The sequence below is a fragment of the Idiotropiscis lumnitzeri genome, chromosome 13, assembly GCF_059441095.1.
Source record: "Idiotropiscis lumnitzeri isolate Australia: NSW breed Sydney's pygmy pipehorse chromosome 13, RoL_Ilum_1.0, whole genome shotgun sequence".
Classification (NCBI taxonomy): Eukaryota; Metazoa; Chordata; class Actinopteri; order Syngnathiformes; family Syngnathidae; genus Idiotropiscis; species Idiotropiscis lumnitzeri.
In genome coordinates, this window is record NC_142403.1 from 20,380,147 (window position 1) to 20,400,543 (window position 20,397).

The following is a 20,397-nucleotide window of genomic DNA, read 5'->3' on the forward strand; positions in this document are numbered from 1 at the left end:
GATGCGGCCTTGAAAGTCCACTCAGGTTGGGGGGCGTGTCCACTTCACAGCTGTGATCCGGAATTGCCTTGGCCACCTTACATCAAACTTGTGTCGCACTGATTGCAGTTCCCTCAAAACATCCTTCGCTCGCTTTGATCTTCTGCAAGGACGCCAGCGAGTCACTTTCCGCTTGCGCAATGTCAAAGACCGTGCGCCCCTCGCAAAATTCATTGAAAGGGAATCAGAGGCGTGCTTCTCTGGGCTGATAAGCTAATCAGTTGTTTTCACTCCCACAATGGAGCAAAGCGCCGTTTCTAAGCATACGTGTCTGCCAAAACTACACCCTTGCGCTAAAGAGAGGAAACCGAAATCGAGCAGATGCATGAAAAAAAAAAAAGAAATTGGTCTTCTGACCTAAAACATGAGGTGGCATCACACTCGTGTCGCACAAAGAGCCACTTTGGGACGGCAAACATCCGATTGTTTACAGTTGCAGACACAAATGAGCCATATGCGGCGTTAGAAAGCCAAAGACGCGATCAAATAACCTTCTGCGGTTTCGCTGCGTCGTGGTCAGTTATGCAAAAACAAGCGATTCGACGTTCTACATCATGTACACGGGGAGAACGAGGGCCAATCACAAACCGGGATAATTTGGGTGTAGATCTGGAGAGAAAGTCATTTTTCAGCGTTCCAGTCCACTTGCAGTGGGGCCAAGTTTGTTTGGTAAGCGTTATTGACAGTGGGAGCCACGGGAGACGCGGCAGCTTGAGGAAAATCAAGAAAAATCAAACAAGTGCATCTGCCTCATCAATTTCCAAACAAATGTACACAACAATCAATTTATTTTTTGTTTCTAATGCGGGCATGATTATTTGCCGACACACACGCACAGAGCAGTTCAGAAGAAGCGAGACGAGAAAGTTGACAATCGAATCTCAGCGGACACTTTTGACAGGCAACCCCGATGAAGAAAGAAGAGGCGCGCGTGTGTGCGTGCGTGCGCGTGCGCGTCCGTTCGACACAATCTCATCACACCAGCCTGCCACGCTTACACGCACACACGCACCACTGCTGATTTATTGGTTTCAACGATGCAGAAAGAAAACAAGGGAGAGATTCAAACATTTGACGTCCCTTTCAAACGACAGCTTTGGAAAAATAGAATGCGTTCCTCTCGCAACAGTGCACTTTTAGCGTGTCATCAGATCACTCCACAATATCTGGAACGCACCAGAGAATTGATCTTCTAACGGGTCTGCTTCTGTCCACATGAATTCTTCCTAAAACCGAGTTATCCTACGTAAAACGCAACCAAAAGGTCAGCGGAAAGGAGCCTTCGAGCGCCAATTAACATTTCCCTAACAAAGTCAAATGCGACATCTTTTTTGGTCGGCTGGCAGCTGGTCTTTGTAAGCTTTTAAGCAAAGCGTTCCAAAAAAAAAAAGCGCTAATGAAGACAACAAGTCCAACAGGACTTTGTGACCGCCGCCTGACCTGCGGATCATTAAGCTCAACACGGAGCAGAACTAACATTTAAAATCCCGTCGCCGTCGGCGACATCTCATGAATAAGCAGCCAGCTTTGAGGGCGTGGGCACCGCTCGGTGGAGTTGAAGGCAAATTAGAAGATGAAGGCACAAACAATGGAGGGGGATCCGACGGCTTGTAATTAAAACGATCATTTAAGATAAGTCATCATATGCAAACACCGTTCTCGGGTTTCGTGATTTTTTTGATCAAACTAACGCAAGGGTCGGAAGTACAGCATAGTTGACGTTCTCCATTCGAGTGAAGTCAGCCCCTTTTCAACGCTTCGGGTCCGCGTTTCCTCCCTAATTCAAGTACCGTACTTTTCAGACTATAAGATGCACCCGCATAGAAGCCGCGCCGGGCTAGAAGCCGCCGTTTTCTATGTTGAAAAAAATGAGTTGAGTCAGGCCAGCGGACGCAGCTGCTTTGCAAGTGGGTCGACAGGACAGTATGTCGCGCTAGCTCAGCTGCTCAGCCGCAAAGGCGGTCGGCAAACCAACTGCAAAGACCGAAAAGCCTTTTCGGCATTTTATCTCCAGGAGTACATCGGAACAGATCACATTTCGGGCCCTTCTCATGAATCGAGACAAGAGCGTGACTTTGGCGAGTCAGACAACCCAAGAGACCAAAACGTGTTCTTGTGTGCGCTCTCACCGCCACAGTTCCGTTCGGAATTGATGTCTCAAGGACCTGCTGAAGACAGAAAAGTCTCCAAAAGGTCTTTGAAGCATTTCAGGAAGCATCGCAGCGGTGTTGTCTTTGATCTTATTTCTTTGCCTTCAAGAAAGAAGACGCAATGAGCCACATGCTGCTTCACCAAGTCGATGTCCGTGTGGATTCCACACGGCTGAGAAAACCATCCACTGCTCAAGTTGTCCTGCTCTTAAGTGTAGTCAGGAAGCCGCCGTCTCCAATATCACGTTTCACAAATTGTTTCTGAGAAGGCAAAGGAGAGAATGCCGCTTTGATCTCATTTAGTTTTATTCATAGATTTGATTCGCTCAGGGGGATCAAATGTCACGCTTATGGGATATTTGAAGACGACTTTCAAGTATGGATTCGCACTGGCTTGGCGCCAGGCTGTTGGAAGGCGAGTGTCGGGAACAAGTCACGTCCAGATGGCGAGGCGGGCCGGAGCCGCCTCACATCCGCGCAACCCAATGGACCGTTTTACGGCTGCTTAGTCACAACATTTCAATCTGCCAGCAGATAAAAGTGAAATGGACTGACGACAGCAACAACAAGCGGATCATCCCAGAACCGCACGAAAAGTGGACCACCTATAGTTTTATAAACGCCGCGCCGGAGAGTTCAGTTCAACCGCTAAATAATATGACGTCACAGGAGCACGACAAAGTGGTTTGGGCTCCGGAAAAAGAATGGCAAAAAGTGGAACGGTAGAGTCGGCTTTTATCCAAGCGGGATGGTTCATTTTGGTTCACGGCAGAACAGAGTCACAGAAATGTCTCAGTGCAGGCTGCGACGGGATCCGATAATGTAGAGTGAGCCGTCAGTCATACAGACACGATATGAGAGGGTGTAAAAAAATATAAATAAATAATAATTGATTTCTGTGATATAATATTTAGTATATATACGATAATTCCCCCCTGCAAAAGTAAAAATCCATGACACGTCAGAGATTTGAAAGTGAGTCAGAAAAACTTGCACACAGCATCTTGTGCATCTCCAAAATAAGATGATGCAATTGCTCCTCTTCTTTGAAAGAACAAACTATTTTGGTTCGCCAGTTTATTACAGCAATATAAAAATATTGCCACAACAAACCGTAAATCTCAAGCTGTTTGAGTGGGCGAGAAGCCACACACAAAAAAAAATATGTCTGTCTGTAACTTGTCTGTTGACTTGGTGAAGCAGCATGTGGCTCATTTTGAAAGGTAGTTTTCGAACTTTTCATAGAGATAAAAGCATGGTATTGATTGATGAAAAGTGGAGGCGACACAACCTCGGCCTCTCTCAGCTGACCTGCAGCTAATGAGCCCGTCGAGCCGATATCGTCAACACCTGACGCACTCGATTTGAGCCTGACGGCCATTTACTTCAAAGCCCGCCATGAAGCATGAACGTCGGCTCCGCTGGACGTTTCGGCGCGCTGTTGGTCCGTCAGAAACAAGCTGTGATATATTTATTATTCATGTAGGCTAAGATAGTGATGAATTATGTAGCTAGAAGCATAAATTGCATCGTGGCGATATCGTGAAAACACGCGAGGGCTCCTCGACATGACAACTTTGCGGCCTTCGACACGGCTGAAATTAAATACAAGACGTCCGATACCCAAGCAGTACTTTTAGTAACTAAATACTCTCTTGATTGCTTCCATTTTTTCATTAGACCCTCAGATTGGACCCCAGGGATAAACTAGCAATTCGGAAAATCTAATGGAAGGTGATTACGTTCTAAAATATTCATCTGCTCTACGCATGCTTGAATAAGAAAAGTACATTCAAACTAAACATGAAAGCATAAACATCTCAATATAAGCTTCATTTACTCCGACAGAAAAATAAATGTCAAGAGTGTGAGGACTTCATTCTTTGAACTATGAAGCAGGCAGGGCGAAATCTTACATCGTCGTTGTGGTCGAGAGCCTCAGACGTGAAAATACTTTTGTATTTACCGTATTTTCCCGACTATAAGCCGCTACTTTTTTCCTCGATTTTGAACCATACAACGGTGCAGCTTTTCTGTGGATTTTTCTTTCACCACTAGGGGCGCTCTATAGTTCAGAAAATACGCCAGATAAATCTCGATTTTTTTACAGGCACTATTTTAACAATCCATTTATGTACTTTTAAGTGCATTCAAAGTACAAAATTGTTCTGCACATGCAGGAGACAACACATTTTTTAAATATAGAAAACTGCGGCTGTGGTGTGACTTGTATATCTTTTTTTTTTTTTTTCTCAAAAAAGGAATATACAAGGTGCACCATATAGTCCGGAAAAAAAAAAAATCAGCCCAGTTCATCTTTATTATCGTGATAAGCAAGCCTCCATTTAATTTAAATAATAGTATTGCTCTTGGCAAGTGAGTGAGTAGAGAGTTTTTTTTTGAGGGGGGGGCATGAATTATTTAACGTCTAGTTTTGTGCACTTTCTAACATCACAAATTTTCTAGAATGAAAAGGCCCTGACGCCGCCGAGGGTTGCATGTCGGTTCGAGCACCATCGACCGTCCAACTGGCTGCCAAAACACCACAACGCGGCCACGGGAAAGTCACTCGGTGGCTCTAATTTCACCAACAGCGGCATCGGCGGCCTCGTCTCGCCGACCGCACTCGCACGTGGGTTTTACTGCCGCCGTAAAGCTGAAAACAACGCCGCTTGGCAGCGATATCGTTAAGTGGACTTAATGTAGCTCTCGGGCGCCGCTGACGGCTTTACGTGCAGGCGAGGGGATCAGAATGAGAAGAGTGGGGCGAAGAAATGGACGGGGGGGGGGGTTCAACAATGCACTTTGAACGACTAATTGACCTGTCAGCAGACATTTTATGACTGACATCATCAGCGCAACCCCGCCGCTCCGATTGCATCCAATCCAACACCAGCTTCCTCCCGTTGACGCTAGAAAGCGGCATTCGCGGCTCCTGACAGGTGGTTAACGATCCGGAACGTCACACTACAGCAAAGTGGGGCGGATAATGACACGCCGAAGCTGTCCAGGACATCTTCAATCAAAATGAGTGGTGGCGGCGGCTCAATCAATAAGGACTTGGCTTGGAGGACTCATTTCCAGTCCCAAACCAAAACACAAGCACCATTTAAAAATCAGACTAAGAATATACTGGCCAGGAGTCAACGCAACACCGGGAACACACAAGACCGCAGAAGCTAAGATGATGACCATGAACTGTCTGAGTGTCGCAACATCCGGTAACCCAAAACACTCAAATCATTTTTCTTTCCCCATTGAAAGTCATCAAAATGTCAGTAATCCGTTCCAGTCTCCCTCCGAAAAACAACATTTTTTTAATAAAAAAAATAACACTGTAATACTGTAATTTATCAAAACAAGGAGTAATAATTAAATACATTTCTGATTCAAAATTCAACAAACATCTTGGCACCTGGGGGCAGTATAATACGGTCATAGCGACACACAAAGAAGAGCGTCACAATAAAGTACACAGTAAATGGAAGCTTTTTTTTTTTTTTATATTGCCAAGGTACCCAAAGCGCTTTAAAACGTTCTCCTCATTCATTTTCTGATGACACGGCATCGGGAGCAACTGGCGGTCCGGTAACTATCTCAACGCGGTCACAAGGGCGTAGGATCGAAGCCGCATCTTGAACCGCCGCCCTCAATTTGGCCGTCACGCCTCGGCTGGCCCTGGGCTTCTTTTTCAGGCGTTTGCGAAGTGCACCACATTTGTCACATTCTGATTCTTGTTTAGACTTGCGAATTGATTTCTTGGGGTTCCACCACAAGTCGCGTGACCGCGGTCCGTGACACAAAAGTCAAAAGAAGGAGAACAAAGTGATTGGTCAACAATTTTAAAGCAGAATAGTGGCGAAATGGTCGTCTTCCAATTGGCGTTAAGTCACCAACGCGGCTGGCACATTCGCTTTCCTTTTTTGGGGACAGCAGAAGCCTTGCTCAAAGGCAGCCCAGTGCAGAAGATCAAACTATTTTTTTTTTTTCTGTTGAGAAAAGGCGGGCAGTGCGTTTCCAACCGCCTCAAGTGTTCTAACGACTTGTTCTGTCCACAGCGTTGGTCCATTTAAGCGCACATCAGCACATTTGACCAGGACATTAGTGAAGCGCCCTCAGGGGGGGGGGGGTACTCGGGCACAGATGCCATCAATCAATACAGTACACATAGAGCTGCTCTTTTACGGGGGTGGGGGGGGGGGGGGAAGAGGTGTTTCATGGGGGGGTGGGGGCTCATTAAGGCTGCGAGACTTACAATCAGGATCAGAATTCCCTCTGGTTTGAAATGCATTGTTGCTACGACAGGTGAGAGTAAATGTTCCTGAAGCTTTCGGAAGGGATGTGAAGCAGCAGCGGGATGAAGGCAGCCCTCAGATGTGTCACGGCTACTGCGGAAGATCCATCGAAAAACTGCAACGCTTTCACATCATTAAAGTAGGATTGGGAGCTGCTGGCGGAAGACGCGCACGCGAATGCGGACACACACACATTTTCATGAGGCGGAGGGAAAAAAAAAAAAAATCGGGAAGGATGTTCGAGGAAGCGCCACAAAGTGGCCGAGACTCGTGCGGATATAAAATGGGAGCGAGCGTGTGTAAAAAAAAGTGTGCCAAATAGAGCAAAGGGGCTCACCCAGGACGGCAACTTGAGCGGCGCTGCTTCCACATCTGCAAGCTGATGAGATGTTGTGATGCTGTGATGATGTTCTCTCGCAGCAGATCCCTTCGCTCTCCTCTAGCGCCTCCCAAAAGAAGCCCCCAACCCCCCTCCTTCTGTCAACGGGGGGGCTTCTGCTTCTCCTCCTCGTCGTTGTCGTCGTCGTCGTCGTCTCCCGGCGGGCTTCGTGCCTCGGCCAAGTGGTGAGGGGAAGCCGCCGGCGGCTCGGACCGATGCTGCTCTCGACGCTGGGGTGTGTGTGTGTGTTTTTGAAACAGGACCCTGCTGCTGTTCAGTGAGGCTCATCTGGTCTCTCTCGCCCCCCCCCCCCCTCTCTCTTTTCTCTCTCTGTCTCAGTGTGTGTGCGGCATTCAAGTCCTACAAGGCAGAAAGGAAAACAAGCTTTCAGTCTTCCATATTCATCACACTCTTGCCTCCTGCGTGAAGAAGGTCCGCATTTACACTTGAGTGAGCGAGTGAGTGTGAGAGACAGGCCGATCGCGCAAGTGCGTGAGAGAGCGACAGTGTTTTTGTGAGAGCGTGAGTGAATGAGACCGAGTGTGGAAATGTGTGTGCACGTGTGGAGTGAGTGAGTGAAAATGAAGGAAAGTAATTGAGCGAGTGTATGTGAGAGTGCTTTGATGTTAGTTTGTGCTCTACATTTGGAAATGACAGTTTTTTTTTCAGATAATTGATCGTTAGCGCAATTTTGCAATTACGACTTATTTGACTCCCACAAAAAATTGTGTCGACCATTTTCTTCATTCTGCCGAGGCTGAAGCATGAATCTTATTGGCTAAATTCAAACGAGTGCAGGTGGTGAGCATCTACGAGGGCGGACAATAATTTGGTGCCGGTCCAAATGAGAATTGTTCAGCCGCTGCGCTTCCCTCCGAGTGCCTTGCCAGTTTAATCTAGTTTTTGTCCTTTTGGGCTGCATGCTGCAATACTTTGGGCTGCTCTAACCCGCGTTGGTAAAACAAAATGTGCAGGCTACAGAAAATCATGATTTTTTTTTTGCCAAGAACAAATGCTAAAGTATTTGCAAAGCTTTGTTTTATAATAACTATTGGGCAAATGGCAACAGCTTCCAAAAAAAACCAAGAAAAAACTAAATAGCAAACAAATTTCTTTCTCTGGGTTCTCTTTGGTTCTGGTCGTCTGGTTGCCTCCTGAACGAGCGGCGAGCCGGAGAAGAGCGTCACTTTTTGTGCAGGCAGCCCAACAACAGATCATACCTCAAAAGTCACATTCAGGTGACAATGGAAGCAGTGCCATGTTTCACCCTGTTGCCCCCCCCTCCCCCCCCGACCTTCACGAATGTCCTCCGTTCTTTCCTCGGGAGGCTTCCTACAGTAAAGCGCAGTAGTAATAATCACCCCCCCGCACACGCTAAGCCCGCTTGCTTCACACATGCGACCATCCTTCCAGGAACTTCGCCAGGCTGCATTTTTGCACCTGCAGTAAATTATGAGCGAGCCCATGTTGATAAATACCATATACATAAAACATGAAGGCAATGTGCCTCGATAACTGCGCAAGTTGAAAAGGCTGCACGTCAACTCTGGACTCAAAAGTCATTTGTTACTTTGGAAAGTGCCCTTATTACTCCCCCCCCCCCCTTCGCCCAATGTGAGAGCCCCTGAGGGAAAATAGCGCACATCTACCAACAAGGGACACACTGGGTTGCATTTGAAGACAACGATGAGGATTAGATCCTCACACAACGATTATTTGCCCAGGATTTGGCAGCTACCTATGCACAATTTTCTTTTGACAGCTCCGGTGGGATTTTGGCAGAGGCGCAGCTGGAGGATGTCTGGGTAAAAAGCTCGACCACTTCTTTGGCTACACCAGTCGTGTGTGTGTGTTTTTGTCGCATTTGTAATATTACAGAATTGTTTTTTTTTTTTTTTGTGGAGTGGCTTAACACTTGAAGACCCACACACACACGCAAGTGTGATATTTAGTTCTCGATGCTTCTGCCAGTTCGCCAACAGTATTGAACGCTCGCGAGAAACTCAAGCGAACTCAACCCGGCAAAGAATGAGTGGATGATTACAATTTGCCATTGTGGTTTAAAAAAAGCAAGAATAGATTTTAGATTTTCAAACGGTCGCCAGTAAAGACTTCCAGGTGTGTTGATTCCGCATCGCTCCGCCCCCTCGCAAGTGAGTATCCAATCACGAGACGCGTTCCTTACCTTCAACGCGAGACCACCGAGAAAGGTCACGGTCATCAACTCGTGATCTGATTGGCTATCGCAAGCGTCAATCAGTCTTGCCTGTACCAACATTAGAAGGGAAGAAAGTGATTCAATGGCTGAGGTGCGCTTGACACGCATGATGCACCCAGATCAGGAGTTTGACTAATTGGTTGTTTGCGCACAGCTGTTTGACGCATGGCCACCAGCCAAACGGTGGAAGTCAGAATTCTGGATCCATTCCAGGAACAAACGCTTATTTCATGTCGTTTGGATTGTATTTTTAGTGCACTGTTGATATTCTGCCTTTTACCAGAATCAATAGACCACCACGTTGACAGTTCATTTTTTGGAAAGTGAGGAAACAAATTCAGCAATTACACTCCCCGTTGTATAACGCTTGCACGGTAGCGATGATGTCACAACAAACGCCAAATACGGCTGACTTTTTTTTTCTTTCATCAAAATTCACATTCATCACGTGTGACTGTCACGTCAGAATGAACGAAATAACAAAAAAGTAGGCCGTCTGTAAGGAATCTCGTCACAAACATTTCTACACATCTGACCAAAGGACACTTGTTAAAATCTGCAAAAACTGCAAGCTACTACGCCTTCGGCAAAGTCAAGCTGTCGGTCCCATTAGTGGACTCCCACTCCATCAAAATAAAAGCAAACAAACCAAACCAGAAAGGCAAGAGTCAAAATCGCCCACACGAGTTCCTGAAAAGAGCGAGCGGATGAATGTTCGATGCGGAGGAATAATGACTTTGGTGAAGTCAGAGCCCCTCCAGACGTGTTCGGAGATAATCCTCTTGTGGAACGGACACGTTGCTTTCAATACGTACTTAAGGTCTTTGAATCATTTATTTTCTGTCAGTGTGTTCAAATTGAAATGTTCTTTAAGGTTTTCTGTTAATGTTTTTCAATGTTGTCAGTGAACTTTCTTTGTCATTTTTGCGAGCTCCTTCTATTTTCTCCGCTTTGCTTCTGAATATCGTGAACTGTTACGTGTGTCTTTGCGTGTGTGAAGCACTTTGAGTTGCCTTGAGTATGAAATGTGCGATCTAAATGAAGCTGCCTTGCCTGCGATTATTGTTCTATTGTCAATCTGTGTGTGCTGCTGCACCATTTGTGTTCAAAAATCGGCCGCTTACAGCGTCGACGCCACCTCAGAGCTGCCTAGGCTCTTCGTTAGCCTGTCTATGGCGCGTTGTATGGTTTGTCAGCATTTTGCTAACTATGTAGTTGCTTTAAATATTTGTGGGGTGTCCTAAAAAGTGAGGATTTTGACAGCACGAGGATTCCGCCCAACACCAGCGACATTCATGGATCGACAAGCGGTTTTTCATCTTTCTACTCTTTATTATTTAATGATTGTGTTCTACTATGTATCGCATAGTGCAACAGGAATGACAAACGAAACACGACCTTGAGTTAATAATATAATGTGTGTGTGTGTGTGTGTGTTTGGGGGACTTGAATTGAAGTATCAACTGTCAGTGTGTTTGAATGGCTATCAAATAGCAGCCAACGTCGTGATCACGCGTTGGCTAAAAACAGACCGCTAAGGAAGTCTTGACGGGTGTGTATTTGCAGGCCTTGTGGAGCAACTCTGTGTGCTTACCTGCTTGACACGCACGCACGGTTTCAAGCGCCAACGTGTGCAAGTGTGCGTCCTTGAGCCCAACGGCCTCATGCCGTGCGCCGCCCATCTGGCCTTTGGGCGCGGTGACGGCACACTGAAAGAAAGCGCACACACTCGTGAATAGCTCGCTCATCAGGCGGCGTGAGTAATCTGCTGGGCTCGGAGGTGGCGCATGCACTCCACGAACACGCCAGACGTCTTTGTCGGCGAGCGCCTTTGTCACGGCGCCAACGCGTACGAAGAAGCGACGAGCATGTGAGCAATCACGCGTGGGGATATGATGACATCGATGGTGCAAAAAGAAGTTGCGACGTGATACCAAGGTGTTAACTGGTGCGAGTTACAGTTGTGGCGTACAAACCGAACCGATTTCGACAAATTATCATTCGCGCTCACATGAACGCGTCTGGACAATTCGGAACATGACAGGAAGCTGGAGTGCGTTCTTTTGCAGAAGTATCGCAATCAAGGCACCGAAAGCCAAAGAAAAAGCGAATCAAATAGGAAGTGCTCATGTGCCGAGGACCTGCAAGGGACTTTTTCCGCAAACACGACAGCCCAATGCCCACATCAAGAAGGACTAGTTTTCCGCTTTTTGCACCACGGTTCAAGTCAAACTATTTCTTGTTTCTTTTTTTTTTTAATTCACTGTATTTTCCTGACTATGAGCCACTATTTTTTTTCTGGATTCTGGATTTTCAGCTAATACAACGGAGCAGCTTTTCTGTGGATTTTTCTTTCACCGGTAGGCGGCGCTCTATAGTTCAGAAAATAGGCTCAATAAATGTGGATTTTTTTTCTCTCTTGGATCTGTTCTGTTTTATAGCCTGGTAAAATCTGAGTAAAAGTATCAATTATTTTTAGGGACTGTAGTTGAGTAAATGTGAAAGTTGTCAGAAATATAAAGAAGGAAGTAAAGCATCGCCATCGTCTCGCAGCAACATACAAACGACACCCCCGACCCGATCTTTGCCTTCGTGATGCAACTAATTGGAGGTGTTCAACTTTTTTTTTTTTTTGTTATTGCCACCTTTCCTCCATGGCCTAATGCGATGTCTTGAACTCAAGCTTCGCATGACACGGCCAGGCAAGGGCAGGGTGAGTAATAAGCTGGCGCCGCGGGGTGTTTGTGTGACGTTGTCTTCCGTGTGTAGGTTTGCACAGTCTCACGCCTACTAGCCCGGACTGAGGTTAGTGAGTCACCAGAGATCAGCCCGAGCAGGAATAACAACAGCGATACAGAGATGCATGGGAGTTGGATGAGCACGGCCGTGGAGTGGCGAGAGGATGACGGGAAGCCTTGGGGGAGGTGTGTGGGCATGCAGGAGGAAGTCGACTTCCTCCTTTGAGCTGATGGATGAAGAGGAGAGCTTGGCAGCAAATAAGCTTGAGACATGGTCAAGTGTCAATGTACTTCCGAATAGCTGCATAATGTAAGAGCGATATAACCAACACGGGGCAAAAAAAAATGACCCACACATTGTCAGGGGGACAAAGGAGAGGAACAAAAGTGACCGTCAGCGGCACATTTCTGGGTCAGCGCCAGTTCTGAGACACTCGAGAGACGGCCGGCAGGCTCCTGGGGCACGTCAGTGGGTCGACGCGAACAAAACCGCCGGTGGCATCCCGCCAATGTCAGGAGAGACACACACAGGGCACATCTCGCACGCTCGGGACGCATCTGTCATTAAGGCTGACTAATTTTGCATTTAACGGCTGCCTCGACGACAGTGTGGCGCTGATGCAAGCTTGATGGAAGGCGCAGCACTTCCATGAAATGATCAATAATTGATTGTTGACAAAGCGGCAGGTGTGCAAATAAATAATAGGCCTGGTCATGGCAGGAGGTTTGAAAACAACTTGGCCAATGCTTAATCGTGCCATATTAAGTAGGGAGACGTTAGCGACAAAATTGAGAACATTACGACGAAAATGCTCACTTTTGACTTACTACTAATAGAAATTATTGCGGTACGTTTACAGAGTTTTTTTTTGTTTTTTTTACATCGCCACAGCTTTATGTTAACTAGCTACTGGGGTGTAGCACGTTTAGCGTCAGGGGAATACATTTTGGAAATTGACTAGTTTGCATTGAACACTCCCAAAAGGGCGAGGTTGAAAATGACCAAAATTGAGTCAATTCAGTCCAGGGATGATGATGAGTTAAATGTCATAGCGAGAAATAGGTTACAAGGTTAGCAGTATCGCTGTCGATACAAGTCATCCAGCATATTTAAGGGAACATTTTTCATTTAAAAAAACATGCACTTGTCATTCTTGGGCACAAATGTAAATGCACAAATTTGTTTTACGACAGTGTTTGGTATTGAAAACCATGAGAGGAGGATGAAGCCGTTGATTTTCTCATGCTTGATTTTGGAAGCACATATGCGAGGAGGTAAGAGAGTTAGAAAAAGATGAAAAGTGGAGCGATGTGAAAAGCAGAACGAGAAGAAATGACCTGACAAAAAGTGCGGCTGTGGGCGGCGTGAGAACAAATGAAAAGGCTCTCACATATCATGAAGAAAAACAGCCAGCAGGCCCATGTCGTCCATCAACACAAGTGAGCGTTCCGGTCCCCCGACGAGCTGAGGCAGCAAACCAGGAGGAAGGTTAAAGATCAGTCATGGCGGAAGGGAGACTCGTCATAACGTGACCTTATGCATCTCAAAATAGTTTGTCGGGGCGAAATACAGTCAATGGAAATTCATAGGACAATGTTGTTATCGTGTCAAATAAACCGCGGCACATTCTACAAAAAAAACAGGAACTTGAGGCCCGCCCCTTTACCCCTTGAAACGGGCACTCACAACAAACACGACATGTCCCCATTCTCCGTAAATTTTAGGGCTAGGGCCACAAACAACGGGCGTATGGCTCTTCAGCAAATGTCAGACGCCGACCACCCGAGATTCTACACACGCTCCGTTGACAACAAGTATAATGTCCGCAGAAATGACATTGACGTGTTGAAATGAAGCAAAATGGTATGGGCCGGTCATCCCCCAAGATCCAGGAAGTGTTACGCTGATTGCTTGAAAGGACAAACAAATAGAGGGATCGCAAACATCTACTAAAAAAAATAGTGATAGACCGAGGGGGCCATCATCGGAGACGATATTTGGTATTTTGACAATTATCTGCAACAGCCTTTTTTTTTTTTTTTTTTAACTTTCAAGGCTGATAAATGATAAGATGGTTTATTTTGACTCGCAACAGCACACTTCTCTCTTTATCGGCTTTCGGCCTCCACCAATAATCGGTATGGGTCGTGAAATAAGCATATCGGTCTATCACAAGTAAAAAAAATAAATGAAAAAAAACAACTAGTCTGTGCAACATCAAGCGTCCAGTACGTTTGTTGCTAAACTTATTTCTCAAGGACACATGAGAAGGTCCAAGGAGGCGCAGACTGGGCTGGCGCGGTCTTGCGCATTGACATCTGTTTGGGTTCCCATGATCCTCTGCGCTTGGACGGCGCCCCGTGTACTGCTGCGCCAGCTAATGAGCGTTTGCAAACGCATCCAAGTGTTGGATGCGCCGCCCGCTATGACAACGCAGAAGCAAAGCGGGCATTCGCCCGTGACCACGGCTGGCCGTGGGGGGCTTTAGGCGGGCTTTGTCTTATCCCCTCAAGAATGCCGGCACAATTGGCACATGTGCCTCTTTTAAGCTAGTCTCTGCTGGGAATGAAGCGCATGTATATTTAACTACTGCATTTACGGGATGGAAGTGTTGATTTTATTTTTGGCTCATTTGTTGGATTTAGGTCTGTGTGACCTTTAAATGTGTGTGCGCGTTGAGAAGAATCCATCTGTTCCTCTCTGTAAACTTCCTCTTACTGTCAACCCTGAAGGCATGCCTGTCTGCTTCCGCAAAGTTAACTTAGGAGCAAACACGCTACCAATTTAAGCCGATATAAATAAAATTTAAAAAATCATTTACTGATTGAATAAGCCCCTGCAGCAGCATTTGTCTTTAAAGCCGATTCCTTTATTCGCACTCTGATGCATTTACAATTTTTCCTTCTACGATTAGCTCATTGTCATAATCACGTTATTAATTTGTTGCATAATATTTGCTTTATAATTAAGACGCTATAGTCCCTTTGATTTGATCAACCTAAGACGCTTCATTTCCAAGTGTAAAAGTTGATTATGAAATCTGCCTGGCAACACGTGCAAGCTGAATTCTGATTGGATAAAAAAAAAAAATCACTAGGATATAAATATGTAGAATATGATCATGATTTTTTGATGATGTTAAGCAAGCTGAGAAGGCCTTGAAGGCCTTGACCGCCCACCACTGTGTTAGCATTTAATGAGCACATGGTGGACCTTCACTTAGCAACATGATTCTGTTGCCAGGCCGACTGCCTACGAAATGTATTTCGGGAAGATTTTTTTTTTATATCAATCAGTCACTTTGACAGAGTTGAAATGTCCGACTACACACACTCAATGAACATTACAAAAGAAGTGAAAATATTCATCCTCCATTGAAGAATGACAAAATGTTGCTCATAATGCAACTGAAAAAAAAGACCACTTTATCTGTTTAGAAGTCTTTGCCATTGGGTGAAAACCTTGTTTGCCTATTTTGAACTAAAATCTTTTTGAGTTTTGGTCGAATAAATTCACTAAAATGAAACTAAAATTTGGGGGGGGTTTTTTGCGTTTCCGTCGACTAAAACCTTTTTGCGTTTTTGACGAGTAAAACTATCACGAATAGGAATGACTAAATGTGACGAAAACTAATAAGACTAAATCTAAAATGCCTGCCAAAAAGACAAGAGTATTTGAGTAAAATGGATTCTTTTATAAGTGCGTCTTCGTCTTTAGTTGGAGACTGCAAAACATTCGGGGGAACAAAAGGTGTCGTATTGATCTCTCTCCCCGGCAGGAATCAGAGGGAAATGACCAAGTTTTCCATTTTGTCACCCTGCAGTGGCTTTGATTAATCCACTTCTTGTCCTAATCCAATCTCAAATCCACTCCATCTCTCAAACTCGCTCCGTCTCAACAAAATGGATCGTTCGCTCCACTGAGAAAACAAAACAACGCCGGGGTCAGCTACGGATGACTCCCTGAAGGCCGGGAGGGATGGGGGGGGGGGTTACTGAGCAAATGTGAGGATGAGCGTGGGCAGGGAGGGAAGAAAAAAATAAATAAAAGCACTCACTTGACTGGGCAAGCAAGTGTGGAAAATGTGATCAGAGTTTCAGTTTGAGGCTGTCAGGAGTAAATAAAGACAACTGGGCTGGATTAGCGAGTGATGCCGGTGCCGGTGCCGGTGCCGGTGCCGGTGCCGGTGCCGCTCCACTGCTCGTTTCCACCTTTGTGCAGCGAGAGCACAAAGAGTGAGTGACTTGAAACTGCTTAGTGTCAGCAGCAGTACGGCTAAGCCTGCAAAAACATGAATAAACTCTCTCGACACTTCATTAGGTACGCCAACACGTCCAATACATGAGCGGCTTCACATATTCAAAAACGCTACACAGCCCTTGGATGGATTCTGCTTGGAATGTTGTATCCGCCTCAAGTCACTAAAAGGAGGTAAGCAGGTTGTTAAATGAAATGTGAACATGATTATTTCTGTAAAGGCGGAATGTGATACCGCTCAACATTATATTGCTCACAAAAGACCTTCATTATATCATGTCTAAAAATAAAGCAAGATGTGGATTATGACGAGAATGACGCCATTTTTGGAATGGCGCACGCACGAGCGGCTTCGATCCCAGCGAATCACATCACAGTGACGTCACTTTCGACGACTTTTGAGCCGAGACGAAAATAACTTCAAGAAAAGGGAAAAAAAAAAAAAAAAAAAAGGTGGCCGCCTGTTGAAAGCGTCAGTCAGGATTACTGGAGCTTTGTCGTAGACGTTAATAGTGAGCAGCAAGTTTGGCTGGATGGATTCAAGTCACAATTCACTTTTTTTTTGCTCCCAAGTGGCACAATTGGGATATGAGCCATGGCAGTGGAAGGAGAGAAGAGGCTTCTATAATCTGACGTCTTCATATCGGAATCAGGTCTCTTCCAAATGTGGGTTACAATTTGAAAGAAAATTAGAAAGAAAGAAAATCGCTCTCTCTGGCTCCATCGTGTGCCTCGAACTCAGTGCTTCTCAAATAGTGAGGTGGGAACCTGGGGGACATGCTTTTTTCCTGCCGTAATACAAGAAAGTGTAATGACACATCCACTCCAGTAGTTGGCAGTGGCGCTCTCCTTGCGAGGATTAAACCTACGTTATAGGTTTGTTTTGCAACCAAAATGCTATTATTTATATTTGCGGCAGAGAGTGGGTGGTGGCGCAAATTGTTTTCTTCTCGCCATGCGGGGCGTACCGGAAAATAATTGAGAAGCACTGCTCTAACTTGACATCCATGAAACCAACGAACCCGAGGAAAAACAACCAATCAGAGACAGAAAGCATGACTTATAAGGGGTCCATTATTTGACGCACAATCACGCTGTACACTGTCGCATTTTAACACATTAAATGTCATAGTAATAATCCATCAAGATGAAGTTTTTTTGGGGGGGTAACAAGATAACATAAGCAAGAGCCGTCATGTTGGAAGTTGTAGCTTTGGGGTCACTCACATGCCATTTAAGATTCAGATTCACCTGCATTAGAAAGTTTCAGAGGAGTAGAAAAGAAAAAGCGCATATTTCCTTCTGCACTTTTATTTTGTTGCAATGCGAGCAGATGAGGTCAAGCGAGACACGCACGGCCACACTAAATTGGACGTTCATTTGCGCCCTCGCATGCAAACACGCAGATGGAAACTGCAAACTGCTCAGCGGGCCTCCTGTTTGCCATTCAGGCCCGTTGGAGATAAGCGGAGTGGAATAAAAGCTGGCCCAAAAGAAAATATGATCTGCACCAGAAATTAGAGCAAGCTTCGCGCTCCATGTGTCATCGCAGCTTTTGTTTATATCGGAGACAACATACGCTTTGAACAAAAAAAAAAAAAAGCATTTTGCCTCCTTTTTTTGGCAATGAGCGATATGCTGCAGGCACACGTCGCCAGGAGATAAAGTGGCTGCCCGCTCACTTCATTGCGGCTTTGATAGCACGACGGGGCTACTTTCATTCAATGATGAGCGCTTGTGCGTTATCAGATGAGAGTGCACATAATAGCCTCCCACGTCGTATGCAGATGGAGGCTGCGCAAAGCTATTGGGGGGGGTTGGAAGGATTATCAAGCGCTTTCATCTAAATAAAAAAAATAAAAATGAAAACGCAAAATCCATATCACTGCAGCAAGACAGCAAATATTGGAAATACAGAAATAAGTGCAAGATCCTCTCAGCTGATATCGGGGCAATCTTCTTTCATGAAAAATGAATGGCGAATGCCATTACTCTCTTCCAGCCTCCCCGAAGAAAAACCAAAAACATTATAAGGCGGTCTTACTAAGAATAATAGCACTCTGTAATATTGAAATGTACACTTTCCAAATTCATTCTGCTGCAACCGCCACCAGTTACATCATCAAGAAAGGCAAGAGAACCCGTTCCAGAAGCAGCCATGCAAGCCCAACCGGGTCTTTATTGGCGAGGTAACTTGAATGAATTCTGTAGACGACTGGATTTTCCAGGCTATAAGGCGCACCCGCACATAAACCGCAGCAACTCTTTTGGGGGGGAAAGAAACAATATACAACATTTTTCGATGTTGGAAAAAAAAAAAAAAAGAGTTGTTTACAGCATGTACAGAACGATTTTTTGTTCGGAGTTTTAGGGCATGAGATACCTCCGAGAGGCATCACTGTCCAATAAAAAGCAATAAGTCGCACACAAAAGCAAAACTTTCACGTGACTCCGACCACGCCGAGAAACCGGAACGGCTCTGCTCAAGTTCATCCACAAGCTGAACGACACAATGCGCCGGCCGCTGCCTGCTTTATTTATATGCAGATTAGGAAACTATTCCGTTCAGCCAAGCATCTCCGTAACATAAAGCACCAATCCCCAAATATCGTTTTTTTTGCTGACCACTGCTCCACTTCGCTGTAAGCTCGTTAACAGCGCGGGCCAGGAGAGCCGATTAGGATGGGTGGCCGCTCCAGTTAAGCTGAGCGTGGCCTGCCATGCACATAAACATGCCAAGCAAATGTCAGGAGGCCCTCGGGAGACGGGCTTGCTCGTAGGGGGGATTACAGAGCGGAAAATGATGGGTGGTCTATGGGGGGGGGGCATTTCACCCAACCTGCCATGCCGTACTTCCAAAATTATAACCTCAAAAGTCGAATCCAAATACAATTTGTGATGACGAGCGCTGCAACATTGAGTTGGGTCCTCGGAGGAATTCATTCTCTGCAGTTATCAACATTGTTGTGCACATTTTGTGGGAGTAAGCATTGTTTGGTGCATGAATACATTTCGGTAAGACAAAAAACTCTCTTGTCCTCCCTCTCTCAGCACTTCAAAACGCTTGAGGCGACCATGCTCACTATTTTGACTTCATCTTCTGTGTTCATTTTTCATTTTCGTGCACGACATCCTGCCTGGAATGGCGACATGATATTTCATTCCGGAATGTTTTATGATGGGTCACTTGCATTCAAAACTTTTGGAATTGTCTTCTTTTGACGTGGAAACGGAACGGACACAGACCTCTTAAAAGCTCCTTCCAATAATTTCACCCCCCCGCCAAAAAAAAAAAATTGCCTCTTAATTTGCCTAATTCATATCCACTGAGAATACCTTAAACAAAAATTCGGTGTAACCTAGAAAGAGAAATGTTTTTTTTTTTTTACGGAAATCACAAAAAACGGATGACCTCGTTTGCAGAGAATCAATTATTCGCAGTTTTGAATTATTCACTGTAGGGGGCAGTATCCCCCGGAAAATAGTGCTGGATTACCGGACAAATTGTCCACACTTGACTAAATGTTAACCGCAACAACCAGTAGCGCGCTGCTCATCCGCCAACTTAAGTCAGAACTTTGTGGCTTTAGAAGAAATTCTATCTCCAGATGAAACATCATCTCCTTGCAGCTATTCAGATCCGACATTGAATCCGTTCTCATATCAATTTAGCTGCCGACGCGAGTTAAACCCGCGGCGGAGTTCAGTGCTCTTTGTTATTTCATGGAAGGACGCTGCATGAGATAAAGTTGCGCTTCAGCCATTCAGGCTCAATCAATAAAGCAGCAAAGCCCGCCATTGCTCACCACGGGTCAATTTGGAGAAGTCCTCGCTGACCCTGAACACGCTTCAGCCCACTCAAATCTTTTTCCTGAGTCAACTCCAAATCATGCACACAGCACGGCCCAGCTCAAGTTCTTCTGCAGACCTCGCTCAATAAGCGTCTGCCCTCGACGGCCCAGCACGCTTGAATCCGTCACGCCGCCGCTCAAGAAGCCGGAGTACACAGTCGGCGTGGCCAAAGCGAGACAAAATGAAAAGCTAATAAACGACTCCAGACACCTGCAGGAAACGCGCGACAGCGGCGGAAATGTTCTCGTTTCCCGCCGCCCGTCGAGATACGCCGACCTTATCGTCCAAGCGGCGAGGTGCGACCTCTCGCTTGTTTCATTTCCCGTCTGGCTGCCGTTCACAGAGCCCATCGATGTTGGACGTCTGAACGTAATGAGCTGCACAACAGTTGAGACGTTCTACCAGCAACAGAATGCGCTTATTAAAATGCTGTCTTAAGAGACGATCCGCAGGAGACTGACTTTTTTT

At 45.7% G+C, this 20,397-nt stretch overlaps 1 protein-coding gene across 2 annotated transcripts in view; it reads right to left on the minus strand.

Annotated features, from left to right (window-relative positions):
• lingo3a (leucine rich repeat and Ig domain containing 3a) overlaps window positions 1-20,397 on the minus strand; it is a 38,982-nt gene that overhangs the window by 16,414 nt on the left and 2,171 nt on the right. Inside the window, exons 2-3 of one of the 2 annotated variants that reach the window (XM_088314031.1) lie at window positions 13,211-13,284; window positions 6,822-7,223 (exon numbers count right to left, since the gene is read on the minus strand). The gene's annotated coding sequence lies outside the window, so the exon portion shown is untranslated. The remainder of the gene's footprint in view (window positions 1-6,821; window positions 7,224-13,210; window positions 13,285-20,397) is intronic. The other variant, XM_088314033.1, reaches the window with a different exon arrangement.